This window comes from Octopus bimaculoides, chromosome 1 (genome assembly GCF_046866305.1).
Source record: "Octopus bimaculoides isolate indiv1 chromosome 1, ASM4686630v1, whole genome shotgun sequence".
Classification (NCBI taxonomy): domain Eukaryota; kingdom Metazoa; phylum Mollusca; class Cephalopoda; order Octopoda; family Octopodidae; genus Octopus; species Octopus bimaculoides.
The window spans coordinates 90,900,634-90,915,873 of NC_142928.1; the positions used below are offsets into that span (position 1 = coordinate 90,900,634).

General features: G+C 36.2%; 1 protein-coding gene across 3 annotated transcripts in view; it reads right to left on the reverse strand.

The window, feature by feature from the left end:
* Positions 1-15,240, reverse strand: part of LOC106874238 (fatty acid synthase) — an 89,911-nt gene that overhangs the window by 56,799 nt on the left and 17,872 nt on the right. The window lies entirely within an intron of this gene.

Sequence of the window (15,240 nt, forward strand, 5' to 3'; positions counted from 1 at the left end):
GCAATTTAATCAACTCTAGTGAAATCAAATAACATAAGTGAAATATGAACTGTACATGTGCTAGCAATGATCTTAAAACTTAACATGTATTGGTAAAAAGATGCTGTTGTAAGGTGAATTTCCATGAGAACTGCAATATGATGGTAATAACAACCAAGTATTAATGATATGGATTTTAATTCTATTGGGGTAGCCATAATTTTTGTTCCGTCTAATACAGCAGTTCTCAACCAGGGCCCATATAAGATTTCATTAAAATTTATCTGCAATAAATTTGTTAGACTTCTATAATTCACAAAATATTGATTTTTTTTTTTATATACAATTCCTAATATTTAATTATAAAAACGATTTTTTTTTTTAAACATCAAATGGCTAGGACAGTCCATCTAAACACTGATCTAATACGATCCCTAATTTTGTTTAGAATGTAGACAGGTTTACATGGTTTATTAGAATGCATTCCTATTAAGTTCATGTTTGGTATCTAGAAATGAAGTTTTGTAGCTAATAATACTTATTTTCAAGAATTTATGCAAAGGGTAACAAATATGAATAGAAATATAATTCAGAATTATACAAAGGATAACATTGTATTTGATAAGCGTTTAACCTTACAGGACTGAATTCTATTCCTCTCAAACTGCAAGGCATAATTTTTATTTTATTTTTCCTCTATAAACCACTCCCAAGATCTCACATTAAATTTGTATGACAAAGCAACTGGTCTACCCATGAAGTACACACACACACACACACTTCAAATGGGATGATTGAGATAAAAGTAAATACAACAAACATCACTTATAGATAAGTGTTCTTAAACTCAAGTTTATTATCTATAAGAGTTTTCAATAATGTTTATGTCTATAAACAGATTTTCATCAGTATCTACAAGAAATAATCCAGTTGCTCAATCAGCAATTGAACTTCCCTACATATTGAACAATAGTGGTTGAGTATTCCACAGACATATAACCTTAATGTAATCCTCGTACAGATTCAGTATGAAAAGGTGTATTGTGACAGGGATGACCATTTGAACTATAAATACTCTTATAGGTTAGTCCAATAGGATCCCATAACTTCCATTTCACTCATAAAGCTTGAATGAACTCAAGGCTAAAACACACCCAAAATGCCATGCAGTAAAATTTAATCTGCGACCTTATTTTTAAAATCTTTAAGACTGGTGTTAAAATTTGGTTAGTCTCCCTCACCAGGAAGTGTTCAATATCTTTCTTTAATAATGCTATATAATCAATATGGTGAAGGCGCAATGGCCCAGTGGTTAGGGCAGCGGCCTCGCGGTTTCGATTCCCAGACTGGGCGTTGTGAGTGTTTATTGAGCGAAAACACCTAAAGCTCCACGAGGCTCCGGCAGGGGATGGTGGCGAACCCTGCTGTACTCTTCCACCACAACTTTCTCTCACTTTTACTTCCTGTTTCGGTTGTGCCTGTAATTCAAAGGGTCAGCCTTGTCACACTGTGTCATGCTGATTCTCCCCAAGAACTACGTTAAGGGTACACGGGTCTGTGGAGTGCTCAGCCACTTGCACGTTAATTTCACGAGCAGGCTGTTCCGATGATCGGATCAACTGGAACCCTCGTCGTCATAAGCGACGGAGTGCCAACAACAATAATCAATATGAAAAAACTGCCAAGCCTAAAAGCAAGACTGAAAAAACAAGTTGCTTAAACCACCAGATATATTTGCTTATATACAATAATGTTCAAATGTAAAAAAAAACCTTGGAATCTGTCGAAATGTCCAGTTTCGCGGTTTTCTTAAACATGTTTAGCAATAATTATTCATAATTAACCCTTTATCATTCAGATTATTCTGTCAAAGGTAATGCTTTTTTTATTCACATTGTTTTGAATTAATCATGCATTATATTAGAGCTATGAGATTTTGATGAGGCAACTTAACTATTTAGAATGACAGTGTGAGAAATCAGATCTGGCCGGTTTGAACATAAAACAGGTAAAATATTGTGGTTGGATGTAGCCAGTTTAAATGCTAAAGGATTAAAGCTAGTTGTTTTGTCATGGTTTTGTATAAGAATAAAAAAGGCACAATATATAAAAAAAAAGACGGGAATTAATTTCTCTCAAATGTTCTATGAAGAAACTGAACTAATTTAGTAGATATTTAGTCTCTTTTGTAAAGTAAAATAATAGAGCCAGTTGAGAAATGTAAGAAGTATAGATAAAAGACAACTGATCATAATTTAAGGTACAGAAGTAGCTGTGTGGTAAGAAGCTTGGTTCCCAACCACATGGCTCCGGATTTAGTCCCACTGCATGGCACCTTGGGTAAGTGAATTCTACTATAGCCTGAGTGGATTTGGTAGACAGAAATTGAAAGAAGCTCATTGTGTGCACATGCATATATATAGCTATGATTGACCGTTGACCGAACACTATTCAATTTTTTTTCTCCGTGTCTTTCTGTTGAAGAGCGTAGCTCGAAACGTTAAAGACTTTCCGTATTCCTGAGCATCATATTAATACATCCTTTTGTTGTTTATACCACCTGTCCTCGTCTGTTGTTTTTTCATACATTCTCCCATATATATATATATATATATATATATATATATATATATATATATATATATATATGTATATATACATATATATATATATAATTTGTGCGTTTGTCCAGTATTAATGTTTACATCCCTGTAACTTAGCAATTCAGCAAAAGAAACCGATAGAATAAGTACTGGGATTGATTCATTCAACAAAAAGCTCAAGGCAATGCCCCAGCATGGCTGCAGTCTACTGACAAACAGGTAAAAGATGAAAGAAAGGATCATTTCCCAGAGATGGTTGCTAATAACATTAAACAATACAAATACTCCACTTGCTACCAACAACAAAGATTTGTACATCTACAAATATATGGAACCTATTTTCAAGTGAAAGGAGTCATTGACTATTTGTTAGAGTTGACAGAGCACTAACAGCAAAATCCATCATCTCAGTATCAACCCTTTTGAGTTCAATCCATCCATGACCACTCCTAGTTCTCTGATATAACTTCCTTGTTTAAAAGTGATCTAAAATGACCATTTAGCAAATAAAACCAGCCTAAATATTCTGTTTTATGTTCAGACCTGCCAGACACATACCTTCCTTCATTGGACACTAAACTCCGCTTGCGAAGACCTGTTGAGGCAAATGAAATCGAATTAAATTCGACGACTGGCACCCATGCCAACGTCGTCTCCTTCAATGGAAACGAAACTGTTTGCGAAGACCTATTGGGGCAAGCGAAAGCGAAACCGTCATGGCACCTGTGCCCAGCATCACCCTCCTGGCACGTGTAAAGACATTTGAGCGAGATCACTGCCAGTGCCACCGAACTGGCTCCTGTGCAGGTGGCATGTAAAATACACCATTTCGAGTGTGGTCATTGCCAGTACCACCTGACTGGCCTTCGTGCCAGTGGCACGTAAAAGCACCCACTACACTCTCGGAGTGGTTGGCGTTAGGAAGGGCATCCAGCTGTAGAAACCGTCAAATCAGATTGGAGCCTGGTGTAGCCATCTGGTTTCACCAGTCATCAATCAAATTGTCCAACCCATGCTAGCATGGAAAGCGGATGTTAAACGACGACGATGATGATCATCATCATTGAAATCTGAACGCTATATCATTATCATTTAACATTCACCTTCCTTGCTGGCATGGGTTGGACAGTTTGACAGGAGCTAGCCAGGCAAGAGCCTACACCAGACTTCTGTGTCGGTTTTGCCAGGGTTTTTACAGCTGGATGCTCTTCCTAACACCAACCACTCAGTAGAGTAGACTAACAGAATTAACTCAAAACAATGTGTATAAATAAGTATTACATTGGATAGAGTAATTTGAATGGTAAAGGGTTAAAATCTCTCAATGTTTTATGATAAAATTATGTCCCAAACACCAGTTTAATGATGACAAAGCTACTTTACTAAATTCTTCATTATTCTGAAAATTAATTGAAACAAATGCAATGATTTTTCACAGAAAAATGGTAACAAAAGGGTCAAAGTAGATTGATAAACTCAGCCAGCTACAGTTCTCAGTAATTCAGGGAATGACATTATGTGGTTTACAAATCGAGAAGAAAATAAATAGTTTTTCACAAATCTATTGGGAATGATTATCTTCAGTCCAATTGTCTTCCAGTATCATGCAAGTAGTTATTTCTTGTGACACCAAATACACAAAGAACAAATTCAACCACAACAAGATTTGAAATTAGTGAAACTAAATATGACTGGCTTCTTTCAGTTTCCATCTACCTAATTCATACACAAGACTTTGGTCGGCCAGAGGTTATAGTAAAAGAAACTTGCCCAAAGTGCCATACAGTGGGACTGAAGCCAGAACCCTGTGGTTGGGAAGCAAGCTTCTTACTGCAGTCACAACTGCAAGCCTCCATTTTTTTTTTTTTTTTTTTTGCAAATCACAATAAATGTGTGTTGGCACTGCATCGCTTACGACGTCGAGGGTTCCAGTTGATCCGAACAACGGAAGAGCCTGCTTGTGAAATTAACGTGCAAGTGGCTGAGCACTCCACAGACACGTTATACCCTTAATGTAGTTCTTGGGGATATTCAGCGTGATCAAGTGTGACAAGGCTGACCCTTTAAATTACAGGTACAACAGAAACAGGAAGTAAGAGTGAGAGAAAGTTGTGGTGAAAGAGTACAGCAGGGTTCGCTACCATCCCCTGCCGGAGCCTCGTGGAGCTTTAGGTGTTTTCGCTCAATAAACACTCACAATGCTCGGTCTGGGCAACGAAACCGCAATGACCGCGAGTCTGCGGCCCTAACCACTGGGCCATTGCGCCTCCACCACGATAAATAGCATCGTTAAAAAAATACAGTCAAAATTTTAGGCTGTCTATTTACCTGCTGCTAACCACCATCTAAGTTACCCAACCAGTAACAATAAAAATAGACCATTTAAAAAGATTCCAGCCAACAACTACAACACTAATTAGAGTTTATTCTCTAAAAATGTCAGTTGTTATTAACGAGTAGCTAATAGTGAAGTTCTAATTGATAGTTGACATTGTGTAACCTAAAATAAGAGATTTAGATTCATTTACAAATAAAAAGCAAATCTACTACTCTATCATTATAATAAAAGATTACATTTCAGGAAGAAATCACCTTCAGTTAAATGATTTTAATAGCTTTTTCTAGAAAGAGAAATCAATTCAAAATTCTGATGCTACTTATAAGCAGGCTGGGTGGTGATAGAAAAATCTGCAAGTCCACATATATTAATCATTAGCATTCAATTCACTGTCAAATATAAAGTTATGTTCATTCACATTGCTTTGAATTAATCATGCATTATCTTGTAGCTTCAAGATTTCAATGCTGTGATGGTTTATTGTTAGAAATGACACTGTTGGGTAGGTGTGAGAGGCTGAATCTGGCTGGTTTGAACATAAAATATTTGGGCCAAGTATGGCTGGTCTAAATGCTTCAGAGTTCAAGCGATTTCTTTAAACACATTTCAGTTGACATCATCTAAATTTTGACTAGTAATCAGAAAAAGAAAAAAAAAATTAAATATCTCAAGTACCTTTTGTAAAGCAGAAAAGTAACAACTCCAATACTAACAGTTATAATAGTAGGGAACATCTAAACCAGGGGTTTTCAAACTGTGGTCCACGGACCACAGGGGGTCCGTGGACAGCAAATACTTTTTATGGGCAATTTGATTTTATATGTTTTTTAATCGAAATCTTTTAATTGACAATAAACCTATTTGTTAAAAACTGTTAAATAAATAAATGTAAAAATATATGTTATTTTAAGCAAATATTTATGTATAAATTTCATAAGCGTTTATAAGGCGGTCCGTCCCTAAGGTAAAGCCTGAAATATAAAGGGGTCCGCAAGTCAAAAAGTTTGAAAACCCCTGATCTACACAGATATCTCACATGCAGCCAAATCTCCATACAGAAATATCAAACATCTGTTAGAAATGTCAAACATGTTTGACACGAGTAAGCAATTTCTGTGTTGCAACAAATCTGTTCAAGTAGAAATATTTGGAGGGATTGCCCAATAGCACACACAAAAGAAATTTGTGTGAATAGTAGTGCGACATGGGCATAACAATTGAATTTGAATGTGGAAGATTTGCTGAGGTCAAAGTGAACATTGAATAGGATTCACTGGCTGCACTTAATTAACTTATTGAAAAGAGAGTTGAAGAGAGATAAGGTAGTTGAGCATTTTCAAGGTATATTAGCTGGTGTGAGTAGAAGAGGTGGTTGTATAGGTATGAGCATATGTGAACAAAGACCGTCTGGTCAAAAAGGTATAGAGTAACTTGTAACAAATGCAGTGAGAAAAAATTGTCTGGTTTCAAGATGAGGTGTAGTGATGGTAGGAGGGGGGGGGGGGGCTTACAAACAGTATTCTTTTGTTTCAATCATTTCACTGCAGCCATGCTGGAGCACTGCCTTGAAGGGTTTTACTTGAACAGATTAACCTCAGGACTTTTTTAAAGCCAAGTATTTATTCAATTGGTATCTTTTGCCGAACCACTAAGTTACACCAGTTGTCAAGTGGTGATTGTGGGACAGACACAAAGACGCACATTATACACACACAGTGGACTACTTTCAGTTTCCCTCTATCAAATCTACTCACAAAGATTTGGTTGGCCCAAGACTATAGTAGAAGGCACTTGCCCAAGGTGCCATGCAGTGGGACTGAACCCAGGACCATGTGGCTGGGAAGCAAGCTTCATACCACACAAAAATGTGATTATGCTTCATTGAAGGATTGTTGCACATAACTGCACAAATAACAAAATGATTATGAAATCTGTGTTTTTATCTTTCAAATCACCATTCCTTCTAAAAGGAGTATTTGATTCATTTTTTTTTTTTTTAATGCACTCTTTCCATATAACTTACACTGGTAATGCTTTTGGGAATGATAAAATCTTAAGTCAGCCCCTATTTCACTTCCCTATAAATTTGAAGCCTTATTTCTCTTGAAATAGAAACAGAAAAAGTTTACAATACGTTGCATGAAAAAGATTTAAACTTTTCACCTGGATAATACATTGTTTCAGCAGTCGTTACTCAAGGCCTTCATGGTTTTACATTCAAATCCTAGCCCAGAATGAATAGACCTGTTATCCAAGTTATACCATGACATGAGGGGCTCCCTCACCACCACCACCACATCTCTCCTCTTAAATTCAGACAATTTTTTCTGATAAATACTTTTCCTTACAAATTACTCTATACCTTTTTTGACCAGAAGGATTTTGTTCCAGTGCCATATGGTGGTTGTTATATTGGGTATGCTGCCACACCCAATACCACCAAATTTCAAGCAGGGGTAAAACAAAAAGGTTTTAAGATTTGTGATTAAATTAATGAGTAAAGTTAATATCTATAATGAATTTGCCATTTTTGATGGATGGGCAGCACACACCTAGCATACCAGGAATATACACCCCTGCTTTGTACACATATGCTCATACTTGTGCAGCTACCTCTTCAACCCACACTAGCTCGTATTTTTTCTTTTAACCTACCAGATACACTCCTTCCATGACCACCATTACCTAATACATTGTCCTTTTCTTAGACTGTAGGGTGTAATTTGAGGAAGACTTGGTTGTTATTTCTAACAGATTAAAAAAATCTTAACTTATTTTAAAAATAGAGAACATGCTGCAGCAGAGCTAAAGGGTTAATATTGATTTATTTTGACTACGTAGAAAGCCAACTTTCATAGGATGAGGGAATAATTAAATGAACACAGTATACATCTCAATCCAGGTTAAATTTTCACTATTAGAACCAAGACAAAAATAAATGCTATAATTCATTTTAATCCACAAAAATCAGCTGACTTAAAAAGCAGTAGTAACTATTGATGAAACAATGGTATAATAAAACTAAGAAATATATTAAAATAAGATGCATTGCCTGCACACAAGTCATGCCTGAACACAGATTTTCAACTATTTATCCTATTAGGAATGATTAATTCCATTAAGAATGAGCGCAGAAAAAAAAGGAAGATTACTTCAACAAAGCATTGCGCAAAAGAAGTTAATTTATCAAACATCAGGATGAAGATAAAAATTTGAAACAAGCACATTATACTGTCACAAAAAACTTGATCTAAATCAACAAATAAAATCTTTCCTCCTTTGTTAATAGGAAAACAAAAATGAACAGCAATAAATGCTTTTGCTATGAAGGGAAAGTAATTAAAAAAATGAAAATTACTGTCTGGAAACTGGACATATGAGCAATTACATAAATAGAAATTAATTGCAGTTACATAAAGCCTTTTGTATTCTCCTCATACCTTTTATCATAAAAAGCTGATGTCCAAGATACAAATAAAAATAAAATTTTCTTAGTTATATAAGAGAGAGGGCTCACACAAAAATGCGTTACAGCAACTAGTGACAAAAATGTGTTACAGCAACTGGAGAAAGTGACAAGGCAGCAGACAATGGGAAGAGCAACACTGTTAAAGAAATTTAAGAGGGTGACAGTTGCATAAATATCAAAAAGTGATACAATCAACATAAATGACGATAATGCATGCCACTACCTAATTAAATATGTGTTATGCAATGGCAAAAAGTTTGTACATATATCGTAGACACTAGACTAGTGATTTAACTTTGCAGCCATAAAATGCTGGCAATTAAATCTGCAACACTCTTTAAATTCCTGGTTACGCTATTTTGTTACTTCATTTACTGTGCAATCATCATCATCATCATCATCATCATCGTTTAACGTCCGCTTTCCATGCTAGCATGGGTTGGACGATTTGACTGAGGACTGGTGAAACCAGATGGCTACACCAGGCTCCAATCTAAATTTGGCAGAGTTTCTACAGCTGGATGCCCTTCCTAACGCCAACCACTCAGAGAGTGTAGTGCAATAACCCTGTAATTTCTGGTCATAATCAATAACAGCCTGGAAAGGAATGTCATCTTACTATGATAAAGACAATACGATCATTGGTGACCCGATCATCCCATTTATGAAATGAATGCCTCCTGTTCATTGGAACTGTCGCTTACAAGTGTTTCCAGTTGATCCAATCACCAGAACAGCCTGCTCGTGAATTTAATATGCAAGTGGCTGAACACTTTACGGACTCACATACCCCTGAGCGTAGTTCTCAGGGAGATTCAGCATGACACTGAATGTGACAAGGTGAGCCCTTTGAAATACAGGTACTACTCATTTTTGCCAGCTGAGTGGACTGGAGGAAAATGAAGTGTCTTGCTCAATGGCAACAGGCTGCCAGGGAACGAAATCAAGACCTTACAATCATGAGACAAACACCCTAACCACTAAGCCAACCAACTTCAGAGCCACATGCCAATTCAACTCCAGTAAAAAGGATTGAATCAACCCAAGACCATGGTGGACGACATGTGCCCAAAGGTCCCAGCTGCATGCCTCCTGCCAGAATACATAAAAAGAAACAAAATACTTTATTTACAATTGACAGATATTTGTCCTCATCTTGTTCGTTGTTAACACATTTCGGTTGATATACCCTCCAACCTTCATCAGGTGTCTTGAGGAAATTTCAAACCTGGGTTCTCATTCCTAAGGTATTTTTTGATGTTTGTTGTTATTCTGGTCACTGTCTGGAATTGAACTCAGAATCTTGGGGTTAGTAGCCCACGCTCTTAACCACAATGCCATATGCCCACAAGCATATGGCGTTGTGGTTAAAAGCATGGGCTACTAACCAAGATTCCAAGTTCAATTCCAAGCAGTGACCTGAACAATAATAATAATAATAATAAACATCAAAAAATATCTTAGGAATGAGAACCCAGGTTCGAAATTTCCCCAATACACCTTATGAAGTCTGGAGGGTATATCAGCCGAAATGTGTTAACAACAAACAAGATGAGGACAAATATCCGTCAATTGTAAATGTACATAATTCCTTATCTCTTAAATATAGAGCTGTATTAAGAAAAAAATAATCACAAATTGATTTTAAATCAGCAATGCATTTATGAAAAATGCTATCTTCTAGTCAAAATCTTTACGAAAATAAACCAAGTTGCTTGTCACAACTAACAAAACAGTATTATCATTCATTTAACTAATAATCTCTTTATATTTCAAATCAGAGAGAGACCATCAGCTTTAGTGGGTTCTTAGAGACAGGGAGAACAAGAATACCCAATAAAAATCAATGCAGTTAAGGCTCAATGTAAATTAGTACAAACCAAGCTAGTCCTTTGATGTGAAACAAGAGCAGTAGATTTTTATTGGAACCTGTTTTTAAAAAAAATAGAAAAGCATCCTCAATAATTTAAATTTAAAATCTATCATACATACCAATATGAGAAAGTGTGTGAAAAGACTGAAATTGTAGAAGTTACCTCTGCAGAAATTATATAGTGCACTCAAACAGAAGATTAAAATCTTAATATTTCAACAGTAAAGAATAAGTAGCAGATCTGATGAGAATGTTAACATGGTCCTGGGTTCAATCCCACTGCGTGGCACCTTGGGCAAGTGTCTTCTACTATAGCCTCGGGCCAACCAAAGCCTTTTGAGTGGATTTGGTAGACGGAAACTGAAAGAAGCCTGTCCAGGTGACACGTAAAAGCACCCACTACACTCTGAGTGGTTGGCGTTAGGAAGGGCATCCAGCTGTAGAAACTGCCAAATCAGATTGGAGCCTGGTGTTGCCATCCTGTTTCACCAGTCCTCAGTCAAATCGTCTAACCCATGCTAGCATGGAAAGCGGACATTAAACGATGATGATGATGTTTGTGTGTCTGTGTTTGTCCCCCCAACATCGCTTGACAACCGATGCTGGTGTGTTTATGTCCCCGTAACTCAGCAGTTCGGCAAAAGAGACCGATAGCATAAGTACTAAGCTTATAAAGAATAAGTCCTGGGGTTGATTTGCTCGACTAAAGGCGGTGCTCCAGCATGGCCGCAGTCAAATGACTGAAAAAAGAGGAACTGACTTAAATAATACCCAAGCAGAGATGGTTCATCAATTTAATATAACAAACACAGAAACAGCTTTGTAGTTAAAAAAAAATTTGCTTGGTAACCATGTGGTGGTCTTAGGTTTGATCTCAGTGTGGGTAAGAGTCTTCGACCATTTTTTACAATTGATCAACACCTTGTGAGTGATGTCTGGTAGTTAAAATGTGTGGCGACCTGTCATCTACACACACATTTATATAATGTGGTGCGTGTACATGTGTTGATGAATCAACAGAATTGTTAGAGCATCATATTATAGTATTTGTTCTTGCTGTCATTGTTCAGAAAAATGTGTAACACTTTAAGCATGAATATTTTTGAAAGAAGAGAAAGGAACCACATGCCCTTTTGGCACCAGTTCTCAAATACCTCTTAAATTGTTTAGAAAAATGGATGACACTTCAAGAATGAAATCATTTTGAAAAATGAGAAAAGGTACCATCGGACCATTTGACACATTTTTCAAATGCTTCAGGCAAATCGGTAACACCTCAAGCATGAAATACTTTTGAAAGATGAAGTAACTTTAAATTCTCAACAGTTCTCAAATAATTCAGATAATTTTGGGGGTAACTGTACTGAATGGAAGATCATTTAATAAGCAACCAAATATTTTTTTGCCACAATCCATCTTCTATTATCAGTGCAGTTGCCTTGGTAAAACTGCACGTGTTTCTGGATCAATTCACTCTGGAAGCAATACCCAGGAGAAAAATAAATTCATTCCCTATTGCTAGTAGCGCTTCTTAAAAGTAAGAAAAATATTCTCAGTTCTTCAATACTGGAAATTCTTTGAACTACTGGCCAACATTTTGTACCTAGTTTTGCATCCAGTTTTGTCATACTACAATGGGATAATTGCTTATGTACATGGATCTTCTTGTTACTAACCCCTCAATAAGACATCTTAGTTGATGATAAAGACATTGTAAATAACATTCGAGAGAGTCAAATTGGTTTTATTCATCACAATAAAAGCAATCTGCCACCTATTTCATAACAACCAAACCTTCTGGTTCCTAGCAAGGAGGAACTGGGGTTAATTTTGCAGAATCCAACCAACCTCAAAATGACTACAGGCTATACTTGTGCAAATAAAATTACAGCAACCTCCAATTTCCTAAACAAAATCTCAGTTGAAAACTGATTACAACTGCTTCACAACAATAAGCATACAACTGTCAAATGTGAAGATTTTTCCAGAAACTTCAGTCCAAAGCAAACAGTCCTGCATATGCCAACCAACAACTTTCAGCAGATGGCTCCCAAGATGATTTATATTCTAAGTTCTTCAATATTTCTCTCATTACAAGTACTTATATCAATCTTTAGAAATATGCAATAATATATATCCCTATTCCCACGAAGGGCAGCGGAACTGACTTTCAGAATATAAAGGGTTTTGGAAATGGTTATAAACAAATATCTCTTTCACCTGGGCCTCTTCCCTTTGAACCAATCTGTTGGAGAACCATTATTATATCTACATCAACATTAAGCCTTGAATATTTTAGCAAGAGTAATGTTGATTGTAACATCAGCAAAGACTGATCAGGATACAAGAATTTCCCCAACAAAATTACCTCTGTGGGCTCCCCAACCTCATTTCTTGGAGCATAAAATATTTGTCTACTATACATAGTACACTGACAATGCTTCAGCCACCCAATATTTTATTAACATTAATATACCTCAGAGTAAGTCACTTCCTCAGACTTCTATCAGCAAACTGATCACCATTATCCATAATCACACTCCTAAAAATTAACATCCTTCATTCATTCTGCCCTTCCAAAGATACACCATCTACACAGCCAATAAATTTCAGGTCACACTGACACTAGAATACAGAACTTTCAACAAGATATTTCAAAGCTAAAAATATCAGTCCTAAATAGTTGTTAGCTCTCTAGAGAATAAATTCACATATCTAGCTTGGTGCAGTTGCCACAGACACAAACATTCTAAACTACATTTGGTGCACTGTATCCTCTTTTGCAGCTACAACAGTTCCTGATCTCAATAAGCAACTTCTATATCACCTCCATTGAAGCCAACACATCTTTCCTTCTCCTACCCAACAGTGAACCAGTTCAGAAAATATACCATAGGGCAAGGTTCCTCATAAAAAAAAAGATTTCCCTTGTAAGTTGAGGGAAGCAGCTATGAGGATTGAAAAGTTAGTGGATAAATTACCCAGTTTAACCCTTTCGTTACCAAGCCGGCTGCAACCAGCTCTGGCTCTGAGTACAAATGTCATATTTTCATAAGTTTTTAATTAAAATCTTCCATCAAACCTTAGTCACAATTTATGTTCCTAATACTAGCTGAATGATAACTAAGTTATTTACTAAATTCTTTGTTATATTTAAAGTAATTGAAAGAAACACAGAGCATCTTAAAATAAATACAGTAACAAAAGGGTTAATGAAATTTAGATGGTTTCCAAGTTTTTTGAACTTGTCCAACATCATGATGAGGAAAGAAATATACCATTTCAAGAATAAGTGTGACTGTGTGGTTAAAAAGTCACATGGTCTTTAGTTCAGTCCCACTGGGTGGCACCTTGAGCATGTGTCTTCTATTACATCCCCAAACTGACCAAAGCCTTGTTAGTGGATTTCATAGACAGAAACTGAAGGGCACCCATCATAAGTGTATGTGTGTGTTTCCTTGTCCTAATATTGTGATTGTTGTAAATGAATGTCATTTCCAATATCCTGCGAAAATCTGCCTAGACTTGGGAAAACATTGCCTTACTTGGAAACAAGTAACGGTGAGTGACATGAAGGGCATCTGACCATACAAAAAAAAAAATCTGCCTCAATAAACTCCACCTGAGCAATGCAAGTATTGTATACTGAACATTAAAGTAATGATGATAACCTATGTTATGTAATCTCGTTTATTAATTAAGATGCAACAGTGCCAAAAGATTTACTTTTTTTTATATTATTTTGGAAAGTGTCTGATATTTAATCATTTTGTCTTGCTTTGGGCCCTCAACTCTGGAATCATAACTGCCATTGTGACATGCATATCTCAGGCTCTTTTATATCTAGTAGAGTCTATCCATCACCAAGTCTGACCACAACCAATTAATAGAAGAGATGAAGGCAGAAAGAGTAAGAAAGAGAAGAATTGATCCTGGTACAATCAAAAGGTTAAAGTAAAAGTTGACCTCAGATTTGAATTCAGAGAATAGAGAGCTGGAGATTACCACACTGTCAGACTAACACCTACAAATCAGTCACCATAAACCAGTTCAAGAACCACTGTAGCAAGGTATTTTGAGAAGAGAAGGTATGAGCATCTGTTGTAGAGTTACAATATTCAAAGAAATATCTCACAAAAAGAAAGTGGAAGAGTGTAGATAGAATGAAAACAGACAAATTCAGCTTAACACTTTAGCATTCAAACCAGCCATATCCAGCCTAAATATCCTGTTTCATGTTCAAACCAGCCAGATATAGCCTCTCACACCTACCCTACTTATGTCCTAAAAATAAGCAATCTCAAAGCTACAAGATAATGTATGACCAGTTCAAAACAATGTGAATAAATAAGCATTGCATTTGACAGAGTAATCTGAATGCTAAAGGGTTAATGCTCCTGGTGTTGGCAACCAGGTATATTCGTCAAATATTTTATATCAAAATTCATTTAATTTGAATATCCTACAGTACACTGAAATCTCAATTTTGATGCTGTGTTATGACTATAGACACAGACATGGCTGGGCAGCTAAGAAGCTTGCTTCCTAACCATGCGGTCTGAGATTCAGTCCCATTGCATAGCACTGTGGGTAATTATCTACTATAGCCCCAAGCCAACCAAAACCTAGTGAATGGATATGGTACATGGAAACTGTAATAAGTCTGCCATATATATATATATATATTGCCATATATATATATATATATATATATATATATATATATATATATATATGATGAAAAACTTGTTTTATTCTACAGCAAGCCTACATGTTTCAAGTACATAGATCTCATTCAGTACACCAGTTTATTAACATCTAGATCTACTGTTGGTGCAGATAACCTTACAGTATAAGTAGGTTTAAAAGTCAACCATCTTTTGCAAAGTGCTAATGCTTACCTTTGTCCCTAAAACACTGCACTAAATTTGATTCTTGGCAACTATTTCTTTACATGATTTATTCAGCTCAAAGTTGT